The sequence below is a fragment of the Bison bison genome, unplaced genomic scaffold (assembly GCF_000754665.1).
Source record: "Bison bison bison isolate TAMUID 2011002044 unplaced genomic scaffold, Bison_UMD1.0 scf7180017864524, whole genome shotgun sequence".
Lineage (NCBI taxonomy): Eukaryota > Metazoa > Chordata > Mammalia > Artiodactyla > Bovidae > Bison > Bison bison.
Window position 1 is genome coordinate 2,927,954 of NW_011495075.1, and position 9,148 is coordinate 2,937,101.

Here is a 9,148-nt window from a genome sequence, read left to right on the forward strand (position 1 = left end):
CTGTTAGTCAGTCATGTCTGACTTTTTGCAACCCCATGGACTGTAGCCCACCAGGATCCTCTGTCCATGGGATTCTCCAGGCAAGAATGCTGGAATGGGTTGCCATTCCCTTCTCCAGAGGATCTTCCCAACCCAGGGATTGAATGCAGGTCTCCTGTACTGCAGGCAGATTCTTTACCATCTGAGCCATCAGGGAAGCCCCTCCAGGTGTATAAGCTGGATTTTAAAAAGGCAGAGTAACTAGAGATCAAATTGGCAACATCTGCTGGGTCATAGAAAAAGCAATAGAATTCCAGAAAACAAGTACTTCTGCTTCACTGACCATGCTAAATCCTTGGACTGTGTGGATCACAACAAACTATGGAAAATTCGTAAAGAGATGGGAATATCAAACCACCTTTCCTGCCTCCAGAGAAACCTGTATGTGGGTCAAGAAGCAACAGTCAGAATCCAACATAGAACAATGGACTGGTTCAAAATCGGCAATGGAGTACGTCAAGGCTGTATATTATCACCCTGTTTATTTAACGGAGTACATCATGCGAAATGCTGGGCTGGATGAAGCACAAGCTGAAATCAAGATTGCTGGGAGAAATATCAATAACCTCAGATACCAGATGACACAACCCTTATGGCAGAAAGCAAAGAAGAACTAAAGAGCCTCTTGATGAAAGTGAAAGAGGAGAGTGAAAAAGCTGAATTAAAACTTACCATATAAAAATGAAGATCCTGGCATCTGGTCCCATCACTTCATGGCAAATAGATGGGGAAACAGTGGAAGCAGTGACAAACTTTATTTTCTTGGGCTCCAAAACCACTGCAAATGGTGACTACAGCCATTAAATTAAAAGATACCTACTCCTTGGAAGAAAAGCTATACCAAACCTAGACAGCATAGTAAAAAGCAGAGACATTACTTTGCTTACAAAGATCTGTAGAGCCAAAGCTATGATCTTCTCAGTAGTCATATGTGGATGTGAGAGTTGGACCATAAAGAAGGCTGAGTGACAAAGAATTTAATGCTTTAAAACTGTGGTGTTGGAGAAGACTCCTAAGAGTCCCTTGAACTGCAAGGAGGTCCAACCAGTCCATCCTAAAGGAAATCAGTCCTGCATATTCATTGGAAGGCTTGATGCTGAAGCTGAAGCTCCAATACTTTGGCCACCTGATTCAAAGAGCCAACCCGTTAGAAAAGATCCTGATGTTGGGAAAGACTGAAGGCAGGAGAAGGGGATTGCAGAAGATGAGATAGTTGGATGGCATCAGTGACTCAATGGACATGAGTTTGAGCAAGCTCTGGGAGATGTTGAAGGACAGGGAAGCCTGGCCTGTTGCAGTTCACAGGGCTGCAAAGAGCTGGACAGACTTAGCAATTAAACAGCAACAACAGGTGAAGTGTCCGTCACGTGCTGTGTTTGCTCAAGATCAGGGACTCTTTAGGAGATGCACTTGACAGTAACTGGACATGCTGTGCTGGAACAGATAAAGAACTGGCTGCCTTGAAGGCAAGATGGTGCTACTTCAGAAAGCCCCAAATCCTCATTCATAGGAGTTTCCAACCTATTTTATATCCACTTGCTGTGCTGAGTCATGTTCTTTCACGTTTTGTTCAGTCCCTCAGAACATTTTTCTTTCTGAGTTTCCTTTTGGGTTATTTTTTCATTTGGCCTCAGAGCATTACTTACCCCCCTTAATGAACCAGAACAGAGGAGTGTCAGCCTGAGCTTTTCCATTACAAATGCACTCGCCTGCATCTGCAGTGGATACAGTTAGTGATGAATCCAGGTAGGGGCACAGACCTGGCATCCCTCTGCCCTCCACTACACACTCAGTAAGGGCTCTTCCTGGACACACACCCACTTGTGCTTCACACAACACTCCCTACCCCCCATTCCCTCTGCAAAAGGCCTAAAAGTACAATTGAAAATCGATTTTGGTAAAATCTACATGGTCATCTGTTTCTACAGACAAAGAGTTACACTTAAATCAATATTTATCTGCTTCTGACTCTCTCACCTCTGGCCTAGTAGTTTTATGAGATTTAAATGAGCATGAAGAGATCTTTGCCTTATCATAGGTGATATCTTATGGAATTAAGAAATACCAGTGATTAAAAAAACAAACAAACAAAAAACCCCATAGCACTGACAAGGAATATAATTTTAAGTAGAATAGATAAGATTAAGACACATAATACTGCAGTTGAGGGTACAGATACATTATAGAAAACAGAAATACTAAAAGCAAATATAAAAATGCATAGAATATAGCATGCCTTATCAAAGTTTGGGCTTCCCTGATAGCTCAGTTGGTAAAGAATCCACCTGCAATGCCGGAGATCCTGGTAGGATTCCTGGGTCAGGAAGAGCCGCTTGAGAAGGGATAGGCTACCCACTCCAGTATTCCTGGGCTTCCCTTATGGCTCAGCTGGTGAAGAATCTGCCTGCAATGTGGGAGACCTGGGTTCAATACCTGGGTTGTGAAGATCCCCTGGAGAAGGGAAAGGCTACCCACTCCAGTATTCTGGCCTGGAAAATTCCATGGACTGTATAGTCCAGGGGGTTGCAAAGAGTCGGACATGACTGATATCAAAGTTTACTGCTTGAAAATCTTTTAAAAAATAATTTTATGAAAGTCTAACTTTTGCTTAAGTTTTTGTATCATTTAACAAGAGATCATCATTTGCTCATTAAATATTAACTGTGACAGAAAACCTAAGTGAAATTCTTACTCTATGCACCACCCCCATCCCGATTTCTGTGGAAAATTAATTTTCCTTTCAAATTCTTTTACCTTCTGGCCTACCCTCTTATATAATGAAATGCTGGCTTCTTCTAGATTGCCTGACTTTTTAAATAAAAACAGCTTCCCATCGACCACAATTCTCCTAGAGGTAAAACACAAGAGTCAGTTTGAGTGAATTTTTCTTCCCATTCTTCTCCAGGTGGGGTAATTGAATTGATGTGCTGTGTGGCTTCAAGGCAGTGGCATTCCAGGATGTCAGATGTTGCTATGGTGCTAAGTCACATCGCCTGGCAGCCTTTTGACTGTGTCTTCATCTCTGATCTTAGTTATGCCACACTCATTACTAATTCACTCCTCGCTGTGCCCAAACATCTGCATATTCTCAGTTTTTATCTCCCCCTCCCTTCAAGAATGCCCATCATTCTCCATCTTCAGTTATTAATGTAACTCATTATAGACTTCTCCAGCTGTCCTCAAAATGTATGCTGAATAAGACATGAGGAGGAAAGCTTAGGAAAAAAAAAATAGCTTTCCAGGCCAGGCAAATCATTAGATGAATTTATGTCAGAAAGCAGAAGAAAATTTTCCATACTGTATAGTTCGCTTTGTTACTTAATCACATGCACTATAAGGTGGATAAAGGATGCTCTTTTATTCCAATATGATTATCAATGATAGCACGCATTCAGTTTCAGAAGATGCGTCCACATTCAGAATTTTTCCCCTAATGATGGAATTAAGTAAAGGAAATTTTCTCCCCTAAAATTCTATTGACTTAAAATGAGGACTTGTAACTGCTGCAAAAATGTCTAGTTTTTTTTTTTTTTATTAAATTAAGCCACATGCTTCAATTTGTATATATGTATAAACATAATTGGTGAATGCACATATATGTAACAGCATTAGTGATAAGTACACATAATTTTAGGTGAAAACTTGTTTTACAATACCTCACAGATAGCTGCCTGACACAAAAATATTAAAGAACAAGAAAACATGGGACTACTCATTGCATCCTTCATTAGAAAGTGGTCATTATTCATGTGCTGACTTAACCATCAGCACAATTGTATATGGTATCATTTTACTGAATATTGGAAGACACCAGTATCTACCCCCAGGACTTTCCTTATCCAGTGGTGAATACCGGAAACGTAATGCTGGTTTTCCCCTTCATTTTCCACTCTAGTTCACCTTTCTAGTCATCTTTGTTATTTCTTTTTTCTCTATGCCTCCATCCAATCATTTATTTTTCATTTATTCCTGTATTAATGTTTATTTGCCCAGTCAAGGAAAGCCAAGGACTTTGCAAAAAATACGAAGGTAGTACCAGTAGAGGATTTTATATGTATTCACCTATAAATTCTAGAGGGAAGATGTTCAATCTGAGCTGGTATCTGTAATTGGTGCCCTACTATGACCAAAAGTACTTAAGAACAGGATTTGAAACGAGGTTATAGAAGGATATGAAGGTTTGGGTGGTTGAGTTGAGAAAGCAACACCTCAAGTGGCAACAAATAATGAAGTTCAAGGCACTGAAGATAAAATGCATTAACTCACTGTTTTGTCCAAAACTGGCCTCATATTAGAAAATCCAGATTACTAGACATTATTGCAACCATTTGTCACTTAGTCATCTAAAATCATTCAAAATGCATATATATTATTTATATTTTAGGTTATATATCCATAATCAAAGTTTCCTAGAGAGCATGAGTATATATTTATATATAATTTTTTCTTCATTCTTTTCAGAAAACTTGAGTTATACAATTTATGGAAACAAACCTTTCAATTTCTAGGCCAACACTCTCACTCCACGTTACTAGCTCCTGTTCTATTTCTTACAATGATTCTTCATTTTTCCAAATAAAAATTAAAATGCCTAACTTAGCTTCTAGGAAACAGTAATCTGTCCCTTTTGCTTAATCTGCAAAATTAAAGCAATATTTTGCAAAGACTGAGCAGGTGGCAGATTGGAAGTTGACTGGGAGAGAGGGAAAGTGGCAATGCAGAGCTATGGCAAGACCCATCTCTGGACTCAATAACTCCTCTTCTTGCCCTCCCCTGGTACCCGTCTCTGCCGGAGGTGACCACATTTTCCTCTAGTTCCTGGGCATGGAGAGACACACTATGGAACTCTAGGTTCTATGTTGATATTTTACGTCTATTTTAGGTCATAGTCATATATGCTGGCCTTTGGTCCAAATAAGTTCTACAGTATTAATTTTAGATTATGGCGAAAAGTGAGTGTGTCAGTTGCTCAGCACGTCCAAGTCTTTGCAATCCCATGGACTTATATAGCCTGCTAGGCTCCTCTGGCGTTTTCCAGGCAAGAATACTGGAGTGAGTAGCCATTTCCTTCTCCAGGGGATCTTCCTGAAACAGCCATTGAACCCAAGTCTCCTGCATTGCGGGCAGGTTCTTTACTGCCTGAGCCACAAGGGAAGCCCTTACATTATGGTTCAGTTTAGTCGCGACCCCAAGGACTGCAGCATGCCAGGCCTCCCTGTTCATCACCAACTCCCAGAGCTTACTCAGACTCATGTCCATTGAGTCGGTGAGCCATCCAACCATCTAATCCTCTGTCGTCCCCTTCTCCTCCCACCTTCAATCATTTCCAGAATCAGGGTGTTTTCAAATGAGTCAGTTCTTTGCATCAGGTGGCCAAAGTTTCAGAGTTTCAGCTTTAGCATCAGTCCTTCCATTGAATATTCGGGACTGATTTCCTTTAGGATGGACTGGTTGGATCTCCTTGCAGTCCAAGGGACTCTCAAGAGGCTTCTCCAACACCACAGTTCAAAAGCATCAATTCTTGGGCGCTCAGCTTTCTTTATAGTCCAACTCTCACATCCACACATGACCACTGGGAAAACCATAGCCTTGACTAGACAGACCTTTGTTGGCCAAGTAATATCTCTGCTTAGTGGTATTCAAAATAATTTGTGAACAAAATGAATTTGGGATGGATTGTGACGGACAATCTGCACAACTTGACACCTGATTATACCAAGGAGAGGTGGAGGGTGGAGAGGAAAACTAAGTAGCTTTTGTGGTAATGTCCGGGGAAAAGAGTGGTACCAGGAGCGGAAGCCGGGACAAAGGATTTGTTGGAATACTTAACAGGGAGCTGGACACAGCCAGCCGGCTCTTTGCAGATTAGCGGACTGCTGGGAGGAGGCAGAATTCAGGGATGCCAAGCGCAGGTGACCCTCCCCTCTCAGGTCAGGATTTTGGGCACACAGACCAAGGCCCGGCAGCCTGGACTCCAGCCCACGTTACCCCGCCCCCATTCTCTATGCCTGCACTTTACGCCCCTGCCACCATCTCGGGCGGCCCTTACCTGGCTTCCTCCAGGTATGCAGTCCATCCCTCCAGGACCACCTGGGCCAGTGGCTGGGTGGCAGCCATTCTCTGGCTTCTCTGGGGACCCTCGGGCTGCAGGGGGCCATGGAGCAGGCTGTGCCACCATCATACTGGAGAAGCACCCTGGGCCCCTAAGAGGTCCTGGGAGGGCCCTAGGGTGGGTGAGGGAAACCCTGACCACCTGGCTGGCTGTTCTTCCTGGACTGCACAGCAGAGCAGTGTGTGCTCGAGCCCGGTACCTCCACAGACCAGCCAGGCGGGTCCTGTCCCCTGCTCCTGTGGAGCCCCTGCCCCTCTGGAGCCCAGCCAACTGGAAGCCCGTCCTGGAAGCCCCGCTCCATGGAACCCCATCAACTGGATCCCAGCTTCCATGGAGCTCCACCCCCACGGAGCCCCGCCCCCACGGAGCCCTGCCTGGTACCCGGCTTCCCATCCCAGGGGCTCCACAGGACCTGGAAGCCAGGGCCTTCCTTAAGAAGTTGCTGGAACAGAGCAAGATGTCTTCCTTGGTGCCCACTCCTTGCCTCATCTCTCCGACCTGCCCTACAAACCCTTGCAGCCTCCTACCTTGGGTCAACCTCGTACCCTGCCCTGGGGAATGCTCAGCTTGGGGGCCACCTGGAGAGACAGAGAGAGCAGGGCAGGAGATGTGGGGTAAGTGCCCCCATCCCCAGCAGGCAGCACCTCCTCCTCCACCCCAGCCCTCTTTTCTGCAACCCCACCCCCCGCAATCCTACCTCCAGCACGCAGGGGCCACAGGAAAAGGAGTGACCAGAATGAACCAGGGGCTCAGAAGTGCACAGCGGAGGAAGCAGCAGAGGGCGAGAGCCAGGGACTGGAGTCAAGAGACCAGGAGCGGGGGGAGAGGCCAGTCTTGGGGCTGGAGCTCCAGACATGCTCATTAGGTGTAGGAGGCCTGGAGCAGAGGACAAGCCTGGCTAGATGGGCAGGGGCGGGGCTTGTAGGCGGAGCTGGTCTCCAGGTCTGCCTCGCCAGTTGCTAGTGGTCACTCCATCACCGCTTCCTTTTACTTCATCCAAATCACATCTCCCCTCCGGCCTCGTTGCCCCTCTCTTCTCCTCTCTTCTCTTCTCTTCACTTCCGCCCTCTCTTCTCTCTCTGGTTTTAGCCTAGTTTCCTCTCCTGCCCATTTCTGAATTTGGTCCCTCCGCCTTTTTCAGAACCCAGAATCATGGGATGTTTGATCCTAGTCAGCACCCCTTAAATAACAGCTTTGGAATGGAGGCCACCAGGGGATTCACGGAGCAGGGTAGAGCTGGGAAGCCTGTTCTGAACGTCCAGTCGGTGGTTTCTTGCCAGTCGTTCTTGATGGGGCTTAGAGAGACCCATGGGATAGAGCAGAGAAGGAGGGATAGGAAGCTGGCAGAAATATTGCAAATTAGAAGAGGTGTGCTGGCTGCTGCTCTGTGTAAGGAATGGTGTGTCTCAGAATGGGACTCACAGATTATCACCAAAGCAGGAAGCCAAGTGGCCTTGGGCAATTAGCTTTTGGGGAAAGAGCTAAAAGGTGATCAGGCTCACAGGGCAGGTGAATACACAGGCAGGTGGGGAAGGGGCAGCATGGAGGATGGCCACTTTGGGAGCTAGCTGTTCCTTCTCCCTCTGGGAGAAAATCAGAACTTTCATACAAAGATGGGCACAATAAAGGACAGAACTGGTACGGACCTAACAGAAACAGAAGATAATAAGAAGAGGTGGCAAGAATACACAGAAGAACTATACAAAAAAGATCTTCACAACCCAGATAATCTCGATGGTGTGTTCACCCACCTAGAGCCAGACATCCTGGAGTGTGAAGTCAAGTGGGCCTTAGGAAGCATCACTACGAACAAAGCTAGTGGAGGTGATGGAATTCCAGTTGAGCTTTTTCAAATCCTAAAAGATGATGCTGTGAAAATTCTGTGCTCAATTTGCCAGCAAATTTGGAAAACTCAACAGTAGCCATAGGACTGGAAAAGGTCAGTTTCCATTCCAATCCCAAAGAAAGGCAATGCCAAAGAATGCTCAAACTACCACACAATTGCACTCATCTCACATGCTAGCAAAGTAATGCTCAAAATTCTCCAAGCCAGGCTTCAATAGTACATGAACCAAGAACTTCCAGATGCTCAAGCTAGATTAAGAAAAGGCAGAGAAACCAGAGATCAAATTGCCAACATCCTTTGGATCATCGAAAAAGCAAGAGAGTTCCAGAAAAACATCTCTTCTGCTTTATTGACTACACCAAAGCCTTTCACTGTATGAATCACAACAAACTGTGGAAAATCCTTAAAGAGATGGGAAGAGCAGACCACCTCACCTGCCTTCTGAGAAATCTCTATGCAGGTCAGGAAGCAACAGTTAGAACTGGACACAGAAAAAGACACTGGTTCCAAATCAGGAAAGGAGTATGTCAAGGCTGTATACTGTCACCCTGCTTATTTAACTTATATGCAGAGTACATCATGAGAAACACTGGACTGGATAAACCACAAACTGGAATCAAGATTGCTGGGAGAAATATCAACAACCTCAGATATGCAGATGACACCACCCTTATGGCAGAAAACGAAGCAGAACTAAAGAGCTTCTTGATGAAAGTGAAAGAGGAGAGTGAAAAAGTTGGCTTAAAACTCAACATTTAGAACGAAGATCATGGCATCTGGTCCCATCACTTCATGGCAAACAGATGGGGCAGCAATGGAAACAGTGGCAGACTTTATTTCCTTGGGCTCCAAATTACTAAAGATGGTGACTGCAGCCATGAAATTAAAAGAGGCTTACTCCTTGGAAGAAAAGTTATGACCAACCTATCAGGTCAATTCAGTTCAGTTCAGTTGCTCAGTCATGTCCAACTCTTTGCGACTCTATGAATTGCAGCACGCCAGGCCTCCCTGTCCATCACCAACTCCTGGAGTTGGTGATGCCATCCAGCCATCTCATCCTCTGTCATCCCCTTCTCCTCCTGCCCCCAATCCCTCCCAGCATCAGAGTCTTTTCCAATGAGTCAGCTCTTTGCATGAGGTGGCCAAAGTAT